Here is an 18,691-nt window from a genome sequence, read left to right as displayed (position 1 = left end):
TGTATGCTTAAGAAAAAACTCCACATTTGGGACAGCTGGGTGGCTCAGTGGGGTTAAACCTCTGCCTTCGGCTCAGGTCATGATCCTGGGGTCGTGGGGTCAAGCCCCACATCGGGCTCTCTGCTCAGCAGTGAGCCTGCTTCCCCCTCTCTCCCTGCCTCTCTGCCTGCTTGTGATATCTCTCTCTGTCAAATAAATAGTTAAAATCTAAAAAACAAAACAAAACAAAACAAAAACACACAAAAAAAAAACAAAACAAAACAACAACAACAAAACCTCCATATTTTCCGGCTGCTGGCTGTTGTTGCTTCCTCATCTTGATGCTCACTTCAGCCCTCAATCTTGGCCTCTTATCTACCAGACCCAAGAATCTTCCCAGAAGGCACTGCTTATCCCCAACTGGGCATCGCTGCAAAGGCAAAGGTGCCAAAGGGGCGAGCAATCATGGCCGAACGCAGGTGGACGTGCAATGCTTCCCTTCCCTTTATGTTACATTGTAATAGAGGGACTCTAGCATCCTGATCGTTAGCCAAAATCAATTCTCTCTCTCTCTCTTTCTTTCCCAGTGCCTCACCCCATTGTCTATGGGCTTGGGACAGAAATTAAATCCAGGGACAGCCACTTCTCAAAGTCACAGGTTAGTCTCAAAGTCATTATCCCCCTCTCAGGACCATGCTTTCTTCCTGATCAAATTTATCTACATGGCTTCTCCTTCTCCCAAGAAATTATCCGAGGAGATTTCTTGTTCTTATACAAATAGTCCTCTGATAGACTCACCCTCTTGATTCTGTTATTTAGACCCATTCTAGGATCCTAGATACATGTATCCTAAAAGGACCAGCAGCTCCTGCCAGCAGCCATCTCCATACAAATGACACAATTGGGTAGGGAAATTTATTAGTGTTCAGGTTCACAGCTTCTCTTTCATAGGATTCTTCTCTCCTTTATCCACTGCACTGCAAACAAAATATGTTCCCTCACATTCTGAGGGGCTCATTCACAATGAAGTATTAATGGGGCTTAAAATAGTGGTTTTCAAATGTTTTGCACATTATAGAAGCAGTTACAGAAAAGTAAAAAATAAAACTCACAAAATAATATATTGTAGGATGGCTTTCCTAACGGAAAGGCCAATAGCTTTATGTCCCCCTTCCCCACCTGTGAGTTTTCTTAGGAAGCCCTATAAAAACACCCAGGACTCCGTGGAGTTGCACTTCTCAAACTTTATGGTGCATACAATCACCAGAATCTTAATAAAAGACAGATTCAGCAAGTCAGGGATGAGCCACCAGATTCTGCCTTTCAAACAGCTCCCCAAAATGCCGAGGTTACTGCTGCAGGCATCCCTCTTTGAGGAACTATTATGGAGCTCAACTTTAAAACAACTGTTTTGAAATCTTGACTTTCCCATGAGATTGGCTTTGGAGAGGAATATATGATTGGATCTTTAATTTTAAAACCAATTTGGGTAGAAGAGTTACTCCGGGGGGAGGGGGAGAAGGCTATCATAATTAAAGCCCTTTTGTTTCCTAAACCTACCCAACCTAAAACCACCAGTAACTACTTGTTACAGGTGTCACAAATCGGTTTTATGCATTTAATCAGTTTAATAAATCAGATTTATTTGCCCATCAATATGAGAGAGACCACACAGTAGATTAAACATAGGTCATCTCACCAAACAAAGGAAAACAGCCTTACAGAGTTCTGCGAAAGGGAGGAGTTTAGATGGAATTTCAACACAACACTATTTTAATACACTTGAAGCAAGTAAGGCTGTAGAAAGAGTCTGGACTACAGAGTAGACCCAGTGTTCTATTGCCTTTGGCCCTACAAAGAAGATAGCTGTGTGAGAAACTCACTTCTCCAAAGGTCTACTCCTGGGCTGTGAGTAGAGGTGCTTTCTTGTGTCAGAGTGACTTCGATCCTACATGCAGGAGTGGGATGTCCGTTCTTTCTGGTAGAATTTCAAATAGCCACAGTCTCTCAAGAAGGGGGTTCTTAGGACACATTAGAGCCATGGTGTGTCCTTGCTGAGCTGGGTCTATCTCTCCTTGTTATTCCAGCCTGATGAATGGCCAGGCAGATTTTACTTTCTCAGTCCAAGCTTAATTCTTACCTTCTCAATTTGTAAGTGATAGATATCCAACTCAAATTAATTTAAGCCAAAAGTGGGGGGTGGGGACGGCTAATGGAAACTGACACACAAGCAACTTTGGGGTAACTGGATATGGGATCTCACACAGTCTCATGAGGGCTTGAATTTTCTCCATCTCTAAGCTTTATTTTCCTCTGCATTGACTATATTTAAGTAGGGTTTTCTACTTTGAGTCAAGATGACCAATGAGTTCTTCTCTTTCCCAATAACTTCAAGCAAGAAACAGAATTGAGTCTGACCTGTCTGAGCTGGGGCTGAAGTCAATCTCCCAATCAAGCCCTGTACAAATGAGAATGGAGTGGGTGGGAGATGGTAGCTTACAAGTGAAATTGAAACTCTGCTACAAGGTGTGAGAAGGTGCTCCTATCAGGCACCAATACCAATGTGAACCAAGGATTTCCCATCACCCCTGAGATCAGGCCCTGGATGGGGGCACTGCCTTTCTTCCTCCTCAGGCTGACCTTGACTGCCTTGACCTCAGTTCTAAGTCCCAGGGGAGATAGGAAAATAAAAACTAACATTAAGTAGATATTTAACTTTTATGTTTTATGGGTGGGTTTTTTTTTATTTGTTTGTTTTACTTTCTTATTTTAAATTATTTCAGACATACAGAAAAGTTGCAAAAATATTTGAGAAAACTTTCACATAGACTTTCCTTGGAGTCATTTTTTTTTTAATTTTTTTTTATTTTTTCAGCATAACAGTATTCATTATTTTTGCACCACACCCAGTGCTCCATGCAATCCGTGCCCTCTACAATACCCACCACCTGGTGCCCCCAACCTCCCACCCCCCACCCCTTCAAAATTCTCAGATCGTTTTTCAGAGTCCATAGTCTCTCATGGTTCACCTCCCCTCTTGGAGTCATTTTTAATTAATTTCTCTTTAATGTTAGGCTCTTAACATCTGGGAAATAGTATGTTTTAAAGTATTATTCACATTCCAGAAGCAACGGAGATGTCAGTACTGAAAACTTAAAAATTCTATATCCCTGAAGCCATTCATATAATAAAGTATGTCTTCATTCAAAATGCACAATATACAAGAGCACCATGAGAATATAAAAATAAAGCCAGTGGTTCATATAAAAAGAGGAGAAAGGAAAATCCCTAAGATGTAGAATATATGAGAGGATGCTAGGTGTGCTGTTTAGTCCAAACAAGATGCAGGCTAGAATTCATGCTGTGGGGGACATGATAGGCAATTCTGAGCAAGACTGTTTTCAGAAGAAGATAATACAGTGAAATTAATGGTTTTATAATGGGAGAAATTATAGCCTTGGTAGCACCAAATCATTTCTCCCTAATCAACACTAACCACAGGAGATCCAGAAGTCATCATCTCTGTCCTTGGGGTCACTGTTGAAATTATGGGCTGACCCAAATCTACCTGATATCTGAGATAAAGCTTTGCTGAGTTAAGGAAGTGAATGAAGTTGAGTGTGGGTTGTGTGTGTCAATGTTTAGGAACTCCATAGGATTTTCTGCAGGATTTCCTCTCAAAAGTTACTTATTAACAGCTGAGTTGAAAGCTTATTAGATGCCCCCATCTATTAAGATTATCCACAAGGCCACATTTCCAAATTTTGGCTGCTATTTCAGCAGCTCAATTTCTTATGATGCCCACAAATAGAAAAAGACCTTCCAAATAAAAAAATTCTATAAAAACGAGTTTTTAAACTATTAGTGGAAAATACCAAAAGATGACTAACAGCCACCAGTGAATGCCCAATTCCTAGCCCAATCACTGTGTATTAGTTTCCCAGAACTGCTATTAACAACCTGGGTGGCTTAAAACAACAAATTTATTCTCTCATAGTTCTAGAGACTGTGTCTGAAATCAAGGGATTGGCACATTTGGTTGATTATTGCTGGACAATTTAGGAGGGAAAAAACCATCCTATGCTTCTCTCCTAACTTCTAGGAGTTGTAGGAAACCCTTGGCATTCCTTGACATACGGAGGAGTCACTGCCTCCACATTCTCATTGCCTCGTCCCCCATGCTTATGTCTGTGTCCTCTCCTCTTCTTATAAGGACACCACTCATTGGACTTAGGGACCACTTTAATCCAGTACAACATCATTACAGATGCCTCAGAACCCATTGGATGTTGCTCAAGGGTGTGCAGGGGAAACCATGGACAGAGGTGTGCTCCATCCCAGGGTCTCTGCTGCAGAGCCAACCTTGGGGGAAGCTGCTGGGCAATGGGTGTTTCTGAGCATCATGCTCTGCAGGAACGAAGCACTAGAACAATCATTTGGCAAGAGGCTGGCAAGAGGTACAAACTGGGGCAAGGAAGGCAGTAACTTTCTTCCTTCAGCACCTGTGATATTGTGACTGATAAGAAATAAATATATTTGGTTTTCTTTCTTTTTTTTTTTTTTAATTTATTTATTTGACAGAGAGAAAGATCACAAGTAGTCAGAGAGGCAGGTAGAGAGAGAAGGGGAAGCAGGCTCTCTGGAGCCTGATGCGGGGCTCGATCCCAGGACCCTGGGATCATGACCTGAGCTGAAAGCAGAGGCTTAACCCACTAAGCCACCCAGGCGCCCCTAAATATATTTGGTTTTCATCTGCAATTCCCGGCTCACAGCTCCCAAAACCTTGAAATTTCCTAAGTGTTGACAGTGATAAAGGTGTTTTTTGTTATGTTAATATGGTGGCTTTGGGACCCCACCTAGGAATGGGGGCTGATTGCCAGTGGAGCTCATCGTGGTATGAGGGGTTTAGAACTTTCAGTCCCTCCTCCAGACCTCCCCAGGAGGAGAGAAGAACCAGAGTGGCCAATGATTTAATCAATCGTGCCTATGTAATGAAGTTTCTGGCTTAGAGAGAGTATGGAAGCTCTTGTGCCTTTTCCCCATGCCTTTTCCCATGCCATGTCTTAGTAATCTAGTAAATTGTTTTTCTGAGTTCTGTGGGCTGCTCTAGCAAATTAATTGAACCCAATGAGGGGGTTTGGGAACCCCTCATTTGTAGCCAGCTGGACAAAAGTACAGATAAAAATACGAAATTTCTACTGGCATCTGGAGTGTGAAGGACAGTGTGGAGGACTGGACCTTTATCCTGTGCAACCTAATGCTATTTCTGGGTAGATAATGTTAGAATTTATTTGAGTTGAGATGAATTCTCAGATACCCTCTTGGTGTCTGAGAAGTCCTTGAGGTCAGGTAGGAAGTCCTGCCAACACCCATGTTGGCCTTGGGTCCAAGAACCAATAAGAGTTTCCCTCCCATGTGCTCTACCCCTAAAACTTAACATTGTGACAGCTGACAAAGGAAATCTATTTAAAGGACCCAGCTATATTTTCATAACACGGGCAATGAAGTGTTGATTTGGAGCTATAAATTCATAACTGGCACATCTGGACATCAGCTTCCTTAGTTTGTAAACTGAATTTAATTATCTCTCCATGGCTTAATGAAACATTCTAGACTGCTAACTTTAAGGAGACTTTGTTGCTTAATGAGATATTCTAGACTGCAAACTAACTTTTATGGGGAAGAGAGAGTTTCTCTAAATTATACAAGTGCTAAGAGATCACCATAACACTGGAGCTCAGGTATCTGAAGTGTCCTGTCTGTGACAATCAACATAGTGATCTTCAATGCTGGGCCAGTTACAATGCTTTTTATCTTTAATATGAATACAATTGAAATCATCATTGCATAAAATTATTATTTTTAATTAAAAATCTAAGTGGTTTTTTGTACTTTATGACAACATTGTTGTTTCTTGATAACTGTTAACATAGGAGGATCTAGCCTGTATTAAACATCTTTTATGTACTAGTACTTTCTTTATCTCATCTTATTTAATTGTCAGATACTGACCTTGGAGTTTAAGTATAATCATCTCCACTTTCTTCACTTACAGAAAAGAAGACTTTAAGTTTAATGACTATCCCAAACCTACAAAAGCTAATGAATGGTTGAACCAGGATGTAGATGCAGACATATCTGGATCAATGACTCATTAGGCCCCCACATAGCTCCCAGAAGAAAACAATACTAATGTTCAGAAAAAAATTATAAAATAGTTGTACCATTGCTACTGACTGTTTGGCTCTTTTCCCTTCAATTATAATGGCAGAAAACATTATTGTTTCTTGCAGAATTAGACCAGATAAAGCAGATCAATTATGATTATTTTTAATAACATGCATCATAAGTTATGATACTATGTATGCTTATAGGAACTAACTTAGGTCAATTTTTTCCACTTCACCTTTTTGTTTCAACATTCCATTTCACTCAGAACCTTGTGTTCATAGGTCGTCTTCTGTTAACACTCTCTGACTCATAGGAAATCACTGTTAACATCCAGGGGAGCGCACAGCAAAGAATGAGCTTATCACCAATCCTTGCAGTTATTTCCATAGAGATTTAATGGAAAACATCAATAAAGAAAATTATTAAAAGGCAACTTAGAAGAACAAAGAAGTTGTGCAAACAGACATCCTATAGATCAGCGAACATTAATGCGACTTCTCCTTCATTAACTTGCTTTAGGACCTACTTAGGAAATACTCCACCTTATCTTTGAATGCTTAAAATATTTGATTATTTGACAAAATAAGCATATGACCTACACATTGATTAGAATGTTCCATATATTTAATTCAAATATATTGTAAAAGCTTACAGTACCAGTCAAGAATTTTTATAAGTATTTCATTCACTACTTGTTGAATACATACTATCTGTTAGTCTGGTAATAGTACAATGAACAAAACTGATAAAAATCACAGCTGTCCTAGAGCTTAGTCTAGTGAGGAAGACTGACAACAAAAATAAATAAGTTCTTTTATGGTTTATTAGAACGTAATATGGGAAAAAAATAAAGCAGGAAATGGGTATTGGGAATATGTAGGTGACTATAATTTTAAATGGGAAATTGAAGAAAAGTCTTACTAAGAAGGTGGCATTCAAATAAAAAACTTTGCACAAAAAAAAAGTGAGCTGTCAGCCTCTGGAGAAGAACACTCGAGGCAGCCTATCAAACATCTCTTATGCCTCCCTGAGGTCCTCTTGGCCTCATCTGTGTCTTGTTCCAGTTCCGCATGGACTTTGATGGATATAATTTCTTTCCTTCTGCCCCAGGGCTTCTTGTTGATACTGCTGCAGACCCTCGAGCACTTAAACCCACACTGGCACAAGTTGGAATTGCAGAGGAATTAATGCCCATGTGGATAAACTTTAACAAGGCAAAAGAGGAGCCTGTGGATAAATTCTTTCCCCTTAATATTCCCAGGAACATTGCTGCTTAAAAGTGCAGTCACTGAATCAAACACCTGATTGCACTGAATGGAATCCTCCTCATATGCCCTTGTATTGTGTTTCCCTCCTTTCCTGTTTCTTTTTTCTCTTTCCTGGCATGGGACTCCTTGAAAATATCACATAAACCCCATGCCTCTGTTTCTGGGTACCCTAATCTAAGATACAAACTGGAAAAGAAGTGCAAAGTCCTGAGGCAAATATCTGATTGGTACCCTAAAGAACAGTAAGAAGGCCTTTGTGGTAAGGCCAGATGGAGCAAAGAAAGAATAAAAGGAAACTAAGTTAGAGAGGTAATTGAGGGCCAATCATAGAAGGTCTTATAGACACTGGAGAACTTTGGCATTGATTCTGATTGAAGTAGAAAGTTCTTGACATAATCTGACTTATGACTGAACAGGATCAGTATGGGCACTGTGTTAACAAGAGAGTAAGGGGAGTTATGGTAGACCTGGAAAACCACTTAAAAGTCTTCCGTAGTAATTCTGGTAAGAATTGTTGGTGGTTTGGGCCAGTAGCAGCAGAGGTGAATTCTGGTGGATTCTGGTTATTTTTTGAAGGTAGATATATCAAGACTTTCTTTATGAAGTGAGAAGGAAAGAGGAAGTAAAGATGACTCCAAGGAAACTTGATTTCATATAAGCTGTAAGGAAGAAGACAAGGAAAGAGTAGGTATGAGAAGGAAGCTCAAGATTCAGTTTTGGACATGCTAAATTTAATAAGCCCATTAAACTCTGAGTGCAGATGCCAACAAAACAGTTGCATATATATGTCTGGATTTTAAAGGTTTATGGTTCAGTTTTCAGAGGGGTAGCCATCAAAGTGTTCTTATGATTTAAAGCCATGAGACTGAATGAGATTACCATGGAAATGAGTATAACCAGAGAAAAGAAAGGGTGCAAATACTGAGTCCCTGGGACACTCCAACATTAGTCATTAAAATGAAGGTGATAGAGAGAAATCAGCAAAGAAGACTGAGGAGTGGTCAATGAGGATAATGAAAACCAGAAAAGAGTGGCATCCTGGAAGTCTTCTAAAAAACAAACAAACAAACAAAACAAAACAAAAGCACTTCAGAAAGAAAAGAGAAGAGCACCTGGGTGGCTGAGTTGGTTAAGCCTCTGCCTCAGGCTCAGGTCACGATCTCAGGGTCCTGGGATGGAGCCCCTCATTGAGCTCCCTGCTCAGCGGGAAGCCTGCTTCTCCCTCTCTCTCTGCCTGCCTGTCTGCCCACTTATGCTCTCTATCTCTGTGTCAAACAAATAAATAAAATCTTAAAAAAAAAAAAAAGAATAAAATGAAGGAAAAGTAATAAGTGATTTATTGTGTCTAATACTGCTGAAAGGACAACCATGATGAGCATTGATAGTTGACCTTTGGATTTAGCAACTGAAACTTGTGGACAACAGTAATTTTAATGGAATAATAGAGATAAAAGCATGATTTAAATGGGTTCAAGAGAGAATGGCAGAGGAGAAATAGAGGTAGTGAGAAAAGACCATACTTTGAAGGGTTTTGCTGTAAAGAAGAGTAAAGGAATTGAGTGATTACTAGAGTGAAAGTGAGGGGAAATGTTTAGGTGAGATTGTTAAAATAAGAGCTTATAAGTAGATAATGAGGATAATCCACCAGGGGGTAAACTGATGATGCAGAAGAAGAGTATTACTGGGGAAATAGCTCTGAGAATGTGGGAATGGCATCTGATGGACAACTGAAGAGGATGTCCCTACTAGGAACACAGACACCTCATCTGTGGTAGCAAAAGAGAAGGCAGAATATAAGGATTCAGGGGCGCCTGGGTAGCTCAATCAATTAAGTGCTGGACCCCTGATTCTGGTTCAAGTAATTATCTCAGGGTCCTGAGACAGAGCCCTGCCACAGGCCTTGTGCTGGGCGAGGAGCCTGCTTAAGATTCTCTCTACCTCTGCCCCTCCCCTCTCTCCTCCATTCCTAGCTCGTTCATGCTCTCTCTCTCTCTCTCTCAAAAAAAAAAAAAAAAAAAAAGAGAGAGAGAGAGAGAGAAAATATAAGGGTGCAACGCTGACCAGTGAATAGATGTAATGTGGGAACTTGTGGACCTTCAGTCCTGTGATTGCCACCTTGTATTCTGTAAATCTGAAAGCAAATTCATCAGCTGAGAGTAAGGATGGGTGAGTAGGGGTTGAAGGTAAGAAAAGAGAGGAGAGAGTATCTATCATCCTTTCTGTTTGGGAATTCTAAGTTTCTTTCTAAGCTATGTACTCCCTTCTCACCTACCTGAACTATCAATGCCAAATAGTAATCAAAGTAGAAGAATTTAAGGAGGGGTTTCATAGTGAGTAGGCAAACAACCCTCAACTCCTCTATTTTCCCTGAGCCACTTGGTATGGGACCAACTCATAATTTTTTATTAGGCTACATTATATTTACCCAGCTTTTCTCTGCCATCTACTACAGTTATAGCATTATACCAACCCAATAAAATTCTAGATGAACTCAGCTAATCTAAGCTTACAATATCTAACCAGAAATTGGTTGGCTATAGACATGTAGCATACTGAAGAAAGATTCTAAACTCTTCAGTCAATGGAAATGGATACTTCATCAGTAAAAATAAAGAAATAGAATTTTTCACTAGTTATTAGTATGCTGAAGGAAGGCTTAAATTTCCCTAAGTTACAGAGTTCTGGAGAATCCACAGGCTAATATTTTAGCCAGCCAATACCCTAGAATTTAAAGAAAATCATCAAGAGTCTCACACACCAGGAAGACTATGACAAAAGAGTTAGAATAGGGAAAACAAAGAAAGAGAAAATCAAAGGATGATGTGTAGGAAGAGAAAACTAATATTTACCCAGCCTCTGTAATCTGCCAAGCATTTTATACATATTATTTTTTCAACCTTGACAGCCATGAAATAGAGGCAACAGGACCTCTCAAAGGCTAATAGCATTCAAAACATTGCAAAATTCGTAGGTAGGATTTCAGCCCAGGACTCCCTGACTCCCAACCTCATGTTCTTTATGTTCTTTGCACTAAAATAGAAGGTATAAAAAAAAGAAAAGGGAAAGGTGATCTTACCTGCAAGTGTCCTAAAAACCTTGTCAATAACAACATGGTTACCATAAATGTATTTAAGATGAAAACACATTCCAAGGGGCCTGAAACAGGCCAGCCAGTATGAAATCTAACTATGTTACCTCTTCCTGGAATTGATCTTTACTATCTTTATTGATTTAGCTTGATTGCTCTGCATTTTTATTGACAGTTGCTTAGTGATGGCTCTCAGTAATTAACTGCAACCTGTGTCTGTCCAACAAAATATAAACAAATATATAATGAAGCATTTAAACAAAAGGACAAAGTCCTATTCTTCAATGATGCGCCAAACTATGCAATTAGCTAACACAAATACAGAATCACAAGATGCCTTGTCTTGGGAAGCCTGTGATAGAACCTGCTACCTTCCTGTACATGCTGTCTTCAAATATGAATAGCTTCTTACCAAGATAGTTAAAAGGAAGGCAAGTTTGCCAAAAAGAATAATGGGTAATCCAATGTTTCACCTGTATTAATCAGTACAGCCATACAGATGTTAATTGTATGCCCAAACCTAAATTAAAATTCAAAATCCCAGTAAATAATTGAACTTTTATAAGAGACATTTGTGTATTAAATGAATATGAAATATTCCTTTTTTTCAGTTATTCTCTTATATCCTATAGACACAGAGGTGAACAAAATATAAACATACTCGCTTTTATGGAATAAACTTACATTATAACAGGGGAGGCTAAAACCAATTTTCAATTTTCATACAAATAATTACATAATCACAAATGTAATACAATATATGGAGTGAAATTAATGAGTTGTGATTGCACAAAAAATTACCTGACTCATTTTGGAAACCATAGCAGGCTCCTAGAGGAAGTGATACTTTAATTGAGTTCAAAAGGACGAGGAGGAGCTGGCTAGCTAATGAGAGAGGGAAGGTTAGGGAAAGCATGGGAAGCATTAAGTGGGAGCATGGAGTACTCAGGTATCAGAAGGAGTTCCTGTAATGCTCATGAGACTGAGGAGGGAAGAGTTTGAGACAGAACTAAAGAGGTTATGCAAGGTCTTGTGGGCTATGAGAAGAATTCTGGACTGTATTTTAAAGGCAATCTAATACTGTTAAAGAATTTTAAGCAAGAGAGAGAACTAATCATATTTATTTCTTAAAAGATTTCTCTGGATGCTATGTAAGGAATAAATTAGAAGGACCAAATAAAAATATTTTACTAGAATTCAGGAGAGAGATGACGATGGTTTGAACTACAATAAGGGCAAAAGAGGTGGGAAAAGGAGGTGGGTTTGAAAACACAAGAATTAGTTTTTGACTCAATATGGGGGCCAAGAAGAGAAAGGGTCTGATATTATTTCCATGTTTCTAACTTGAGAAAACCAAGAAATTGTACTACTTATAAAAATGGAAGAACTCTCAGGAAGCACACATGTGGAAAGATGTGTTCAAACTTCGGGCATAAAGAACTTTAGGTATTGTGTGATGAGGAGGAGCTCTTAAGTAGGCTGCTGGGTGAACTGGTTGAAGGTAGGAATCTGAGAACAAGGTGAACATCTCCAAATCTACTTAGGTACAGAACCTGGATTGAAACAGGCTTACTCTCAATTATTTAGGTTGCATTGCATGATGATAGCAGGACACAGATATGAGCAAAGAAGAAACCAGTAAGAGATACCGCTTGTGACAAGTATTCTCCTCCCAGGTTGATTCTCAAATTAACCGACCTAATCAGCCTTAATCCTTCCTCATCTAAGTGGCCTTCTTGTTTTCATTCTGTTGGGATAAGATTTGAGCCATCATGGGACGCCTGGGTGGCTCAGTTGGTTGGACGACTGCCTTCGGCTCAGGTCATGATCCCCGGGTCCCGGGATCGAGTCCCACATCGGGCTCCCAGCTCCATGGGGAGTCTGCTTCTCCCTCTGACCTTCTCCTCGCTCATGCTCTCTCTCACTGTCTCTCTCTCAAATAAATAAATAAAATCTTTAAAAAAAAAAAAAAAGATTTGAGCCATCAAAAAATGGAAATGGAGATGTGAAAGCAACATTGCCCAGAACTTGACACCCTAAGAGGTAGAAAAGGTTAAAATTTTAAGTATGAAAGAACCTATTCAAAGATGAAAATTTTACAAAGTAGCTTAACAGAAAACTGAGGTTAATATCAAGAAAGAGAACATAGTTCATCAAGGATAAATTCTCAACACTGACCCAGGTGATATACAGGGTATTTAAAAAATACTTGCTATACATCATGCTTATAATTAAAGGTAATGATTCATAGAAGAAAATATTTAATTATTAGGGAGTACAAGTAAAAAAAAATTTAATTATGTTCAAACATATGGTATAGATTATTTGTTCAGTCAATAAACCCTTGTTGATGAACCCTTGTTGATAGACCCTGTGTTGTATGTATATCTCAAGATATAGGGAAGAATAAAATATTAGTTTCTTGCATTGTAGCAAGTCAAGTTTTAAGGAAAAAACAGATAACCATCAAACAGTTACAAAACATAAGTGCTAAAAATAAATATGCATTTCCATGGGAAATTCCATGGGAACACATAAATAGGATCAATTAAATTAGTTGGAGGTAATGATATTTGACTTTGATATTGAAGGGTGAGTGTGGCAAATTGTAAATGGTGGAAGGGCTTTATAAGCATAAGGCATAGTTTGGCAAAAGAATGGAAGAATGAAAGATTCTGATGGGCTCAGGGGCTGATATACAGGTGGATGGTGGGAACTGGTGGAAGAAGAGTCTGGAATGGCAGATTGGGGTTCTGTGTAGTGTGACACAGGTTTTATCCTGCAGGTAACAAGGGAGCATCTGATCTATTCCCAAAAGGGAGGTGAGCTATGTTTCACATGGAATCTCATCTGGATATGGAACCTCTTGAATGGTTCCCTAAGTTGTCATAGCACTATTACAAACCAAGTTTAAAAGAGAACACAACTGTTCAACATTAAGAAAGCCAAATCTGTCAAGCGTGAAGGGTATCACAAGGTAAATGGTTGCAGGAATGAGTTGATGACAAAAAGGCAAGTGTAGAGTAAAATAAAGGGTCCCAAGAGCTGGAGAAAAACAGACTCATTTAACTGGCTTCTGGCTAGGACATGGTTGAATTTGTCTGATTAAAAGACATGCAAGTTGGTGAGCTCTCACATAGGGAGACATTGATGATGGTTAAACAAGGAGCTAACATAATCAGACTGATATTTTAGAAGAGTTGCATTGAGGTATGGTAAAAGATGGAGTGAAGAGGAGCAGAGGTCAGGAGAACATTCTTTTGTGAAAGTGAAAGAGAACCTTTATTTAGGGGCTGAAGTAGTTTGATCAGGAAGAGGAAAGATAATATGATGGTGGAATGGTTGGGCAAGACCTCTGGGTGATTTGCAGGATGGGTAGAATTTAGGTTGATAGTAAGGAATGGGGAAGGGACTCCATATTGGAGGAAAAGACAGAAGACCTTCTTACAGGATAGCAGATTTGGAAAACTCCTGAGCCAGGCCCATTCTGGCATTTTCGTATTCATATCTGGTTCCTGATATGAGCTCTACCTTTCAGAAAGAATTTGTAAGTGTCCTCAGTACGATACTGGTTACTGTCCTGTGGCTTCCTGCATAAGTCACCTTCAAAGGTTTCAGCACAAAACCATGTGGTTGGAAACCAATACAATAATAGTTAATCTGTGGGTTCACATTTATTCAGAAGTCTATGAGAAATTTCCAAAAGTCTTCAGCTGTCAATTCTCACCATCTCCACAGGATATCAACCCTTCTCAAATGCGACTGACCTTTTACATAAGATTATGCACCATGGTAGAATAGAAAGAACTTGAGTTTTAACCACATCTTAGCTAAATGATTGATGAAATTTACCTTACAGTAAGAAAAGATGGCTGTCTGTCAAAAGGAAAAAAATGATATGGCTTAAGTATCTGCACATTGAGCTGCAATCAGAGACATTCTGCAGACTGGTCACTGCTTTTTAATGATTTCATTGACGTCAGACAGTGTCTAGCGCAGCCAGCTATTTTTATATATCAATTGAAAATGCCGCAGCTATCTCTCCTCTGAATTAGATCACAGAGCAGCAATGAAACACATGCCTCTGCCATCAGGTAGCTGAATGGGCACTTCTGGGTTGTGTTAGAGAGAATATGAGTTCTTCTCAATCTGCCCCGGAGTAATGGTTGCAGTTGTCAATTGTACAAATCACTGGGTATCTTTTCTTGAAGCATTTGTATGAAAGGAAGAAAGGGAATATTTTGCTTCGCTGATCTAAGAGTAACTACATGAAAGCTGAGAGTAGTGCACAGAGCAAACCAATCGTTAGGAAAGCAAGATTATCAATGCCAGACCAGGAAAGGATGTCCTTTTCTCCATCTTAATGCTGATTCCTTTAATGAGAAGGAAATTGGAAGATCACGTTCAGGTCCAAGGAGATCACCTGGGCCACAGGACTTTGAGGGGCTGGGGGTCCTGAAGAATTTCTGCAACTGGGTATATTCTGATGCCGCTGTTACTGAAAATACCTCTTGATGTTGTGAGATCGGAATCTCTGGACTAGAAAACCTTATGCATAAGCACACAGCAGCAGCACAACTGTGACTGGTATTCTCAGCAGAATCCCAGGATAGCTCCGCATATATCTTCATGTGCTATCATACTTTGATTAGAAATAAAGCAAACAAATGATCAACAAACCTCACAGGGTACATGTTCAAGAAAAGACTCATAACCATAATGACAAAGGTCATAGTAGTAGATTTTTAAATCTCCCTATATAAAGTCAGTTCCTAGTGCATACAATTTTGCTTAATGCAGAAGGTAGAAACTCATTATTTTATAAAATTTGGGGGGTGAGATGGGGAGGAATAAACATTCAGATTCAAAACCATCAGCTTTTTGTGACTCTGTTATTTCACAGATAAGTACAGACATTTCGTCAAGACCTTTGTTGCTGGGCAGTATTATATGACTGCACTTTATAAATTCTGAATTTTAAATTATAGATGATAATATCAGCTCCCAAATGTCAGGCATCATGATGAATTGGCTTTTCGACTCCTTAAGCCATTCTCTTTCCCTGCTTCCCAAATGTCAGATGTAAAGGCTCCTGATAACAAAGCTGTGCAAAGCATGTTATTATTATTTTTTTGCAACAATCATGATACTTACCAGACAATTCTTCCAAAGCTTGTCTCATATGTGTTCTTTGCTTGATATTCTAATTGCTCAGACTGAGTCAGCTTTTGAGTAAAGTAATCAATAAAATCTACCCCCCCCCAGTATAGCACATTTGAAATGATTGTTTTCACCACTCCCATAGCACTAACATTGTGTTTAAAATGTCAATTTAATGCCTAATTAACCTCTTATTTTTAATTTGTCTTTTGTTTCAGATGCACAGGTGTTCATTTTGCCCTTTTGGAAAGTGAAGGTAGAAGAGCTAAAAAAAGAATGCCAAGGCTCATGAATTTTTCTTCATTAACATCTTAGTCTAGCAAAACTCGCATAAGAATTGCACCACGTAGTTCATGGAATGTTGTGATAAATCGATATGAAAAACTGGACTGTTATGCTTTTTCTTCTGTTTTCATCAAAGCTAAAATGGAAATACTCATTATGGGAAAGTATAGAAATTACACTGTAGATTGTTTGATGGGTTGATACATTTTTAAATGTACTCATTTGCTCATTCATTCAATGCCTCTTTATAGAGCATCTACCAAGTCCTAAGTACTAGGTGAGGTAAGAAATACAGTGAGGAACACTGGTTCTGAGTTTGAGGAGTTGGAATTAAAGTGGGAACAAGTGATACCATAGCCATAGATAGCAAGAACTCAATAGGTCAAAGGTTATGCGTATCTTCCTTCTGGACTTGACTTGGAAATTAAGCTCCTGAAGTTCTGAAAATGACTATTACCCAGTAATTCTTTAACAAACAAACAAACTCACCTAAACTATAATCTAACATAGCTCTAAAGAATCCTCCTGTGCTTGGGTCCCATTGCCATTCAGCTTTTATCCTCTTATTCAGTTATGTCTCCTTGAGAACATGAGCAGGTCATAGTCCTCTTTTTTTTTTTTTTAAGATTTTTATTTATTTATTTGACAGAGAGAAATCACAAGTAGGCAGAGAGGCAGGCAGAGAAAGAGAGGAGGAAGCAGGTTCCCTGCTGAGCAGAAAGCCCGATGCGGGGCTCGAACCCAGGACCTGGGATCATGACCTGAGCCGAAGGCAGCGGCTTAACCCACTGAGCCACCCAGGCGCCCCTCATAGTCCTCTTATACATTCCATAATACAAGCAAATCCCAGATTTCTAACAGTGACCTTCATCAAATTAATTATACATATTGCTCCATTTTTATAAATTATTTCTCTATTTTCTTTTGTAACTCTCGGGACAATGAGTTGGCATTCTAACTGATTCTGATGATCACAACCTTGAATTGTATTACAAAGAAAGCATATAACTTTCAGATAGCTTAATTGATAAGCAGAACTGTGGACACAAAAGACTCTAACAGCCTTCCTCCATATGAGCAATGGAAGAGAATAAATACAGTCACATGCTATATTCATGAAACATCTCTGGAAGGATACACAAATTCAAATTCTGGAGGCCTCTATATTCAAACTAAAACTATTCTGCAGCACAAAAATAGAAAGACTCAACATTTTTCTCAATGAGAAAAGCATTATCAATTGATAATTGTTACTCTAATAATAACATCTAACACTGAATGACTACCATGTACTTACTCACACGTATTATCATTTGCCTTTCACATGCCTCATCTCGGTTCATCCTTCTGAGGGCTCTCACTTCCACCGCTACAATCCTAAAAACAGCCCATGGACCAAAGATAGCCCAGTGCAGGCATGATACCTTCAAAACCTGCTGCATGTGATCACAACTGCCAACCACCCGTGCCATTCCCTGGGACTTGAATATGCAAAGGTAACTTTGGGGATAATGACCAAAAAGAGCTTTATTCCTTTATATATGAGAACAGAGAATTAAGCCAAGTTGTATGGGGCTAAGAAGGGGTCAGAAGGATAGGAAATGGTGATGAAGCTCAAGGTGGTATGCGGTGGCTAAAGGACTTCTCACCCCAAAGATGTCTATGGTTTAATTTTAATTTGTTTATCTGTATGTGATGCTACATTTGTAATGGGACGTACTTCGGGGCAGTCTTCTAGTCACACAAAATTACCTTGTGTATGTAAGTGTATGTTTATTTTTGTTGGTTAATTGGGGGGGGGGTTGCATTTTTTTATGTATGTGAAATGTAAGGAAAAGATCCAAGTCCCACCTCACAGTTGACACAGTATGAGAGGAAGAACATGAGTAAAACAGCAAGTCAACTCATAAAATCAGACTCAACTATTGGAAGCAGGTGTCTGAAGCCAGAGGTAACCATGAGAACACAAGACCCTCTGGAGATCATGGCAATCTTGGAAAGGGCTCTGCTCTTCCACATTCCAGAGAATGGGTCAAATCCATCTTCTTTAGATCTGAAGAATTAGGGAGAACTCCAAACCCCCAGAGTAAATGAGTATTTGAGCAACTTTCCCCACAGTTATTACAGAGGCCGAAAACAAAAGATCTGTGTATCTATTGCTTATTAGAAGGCTAAAGGAATAGGGCGGCTGGGTGGCTCAGTGATTAAGCCTCTGCCTTTGGCTCAGGTCATGATCTCAGGGTCTTGAGATAGAACCCAACATCAGACTCTCTGCTCAGCAGGGAACCTGCTTCCCCCTTTCTCTCTGCCTGCTGCTCTGCCTACTTGTGATCTCTCTCTCTCTGTCAAATAAATAAATAAAATCTTTAAAAAAAAAAGGTTAAAGGAATATAAGACTCTGCACTGATTTAATCTCCTAACAACTAGATTTCTGTCTTCCCTATAAGAACTTCATTTTTTAAAAGTAGGTTGGTACCTAGAGAAGTGATTACTTAAACTAGAACCAACACATTAAACATGTAACTATTTCTCTGGAGCTCCAGCATTCACTTCTCTTGAGAAAGCCTAGAAACCTGGGCTAAAATGGTGTAGATGCATCAGTATTTTGAGGTCATTGGACTATGTTCCCTAGTCTCTGATAACATATTTCTGTAAAGGCTACATTTGAATTTTATGTAAAATGGTTATTGAAACCTTGTCCACTTTGTCATTTCCTGTCTGTGGTAGAGACTACCAGCTG

The sequence above is a fragment of the Lutra lutra genome, chromosome 5 (genome assembly GCF_902655055.1).
Source record: "Lutra lutra chromosome 5, mLutLut1.2, whole genome shotgun sequence".
In the NCBI taxonomy this organism is placed as follows: Eukaryota; Metazoa; Chordata; class Mammalia; order Carnivora; family Mustelidae; genus Lutra; species Lutra lutra.
The sequence above is the reverse complement of the archived record's forward strand: the minus strand, read 5'-3'. Positions refer to the sequence as shown.